The 364-nt window shown below is 35.4% G+C and overlaps 1 protein-coding gene across 1 annotated transcript in view; it reads right to left on the reverse strand.

The window, feature by feature from the left end:
• The window catches only part of LOC119586311 (protein FAM151B-like), a gene marked incomplete at its 5' end in the record, with an annotated part of 19,645 nt that overhangs the window by 2,764 nt on the left and 16,517 nt on the right, over positions 1–364 (reverse strand).

Genomic DNA, 364 nt, shown 5'->3' on the forward strand with positions numbered 1-364 from the left:
TCTGGTATGGTTTTACCTTGGGAAGTTGCGCTGATTTCATTTACTACTTCTACTTGCTACCCTTGGATCTTTTAAGTACAAAATAGTATATCCCCAGCATGATCCCTTCTTCTTAAACAGTGTCATATTTGATGCAAACAAAGAACCATTCTCACCTACTATCACATAACTCAAACATAAGACTACCCACATCCTTATGCTTCCCTCTCACCCAACTGGTTTTGGATTTACAACACACAGTACATGTTTTAGTAAAAAAATCTTATGCAGTTCCACTGGAGCTAAAGGAATTGTGGATGCCACAAAATGACATTTTAATTTCATGAATAAATCATCACAGTAAAAAACTATCAATGTGTACTTT

The sequence above is a fragment of the Penaeus monodon genome, chromosome 21 (genome assembly GCF_015228065.2).
Source record: "Penaeus monodon isolate SGIC_2016 chromosome 21, NSTDA_Pmon_1, whole genome shotgun sequence".
NCBI classification, from domain to species: domain Eukaryota; kingdom Metazoa; phylum Arthropoda; class Malacostraca; order Decapoda; family Penaeidae; genus Penaeus; species Penaeus monodon.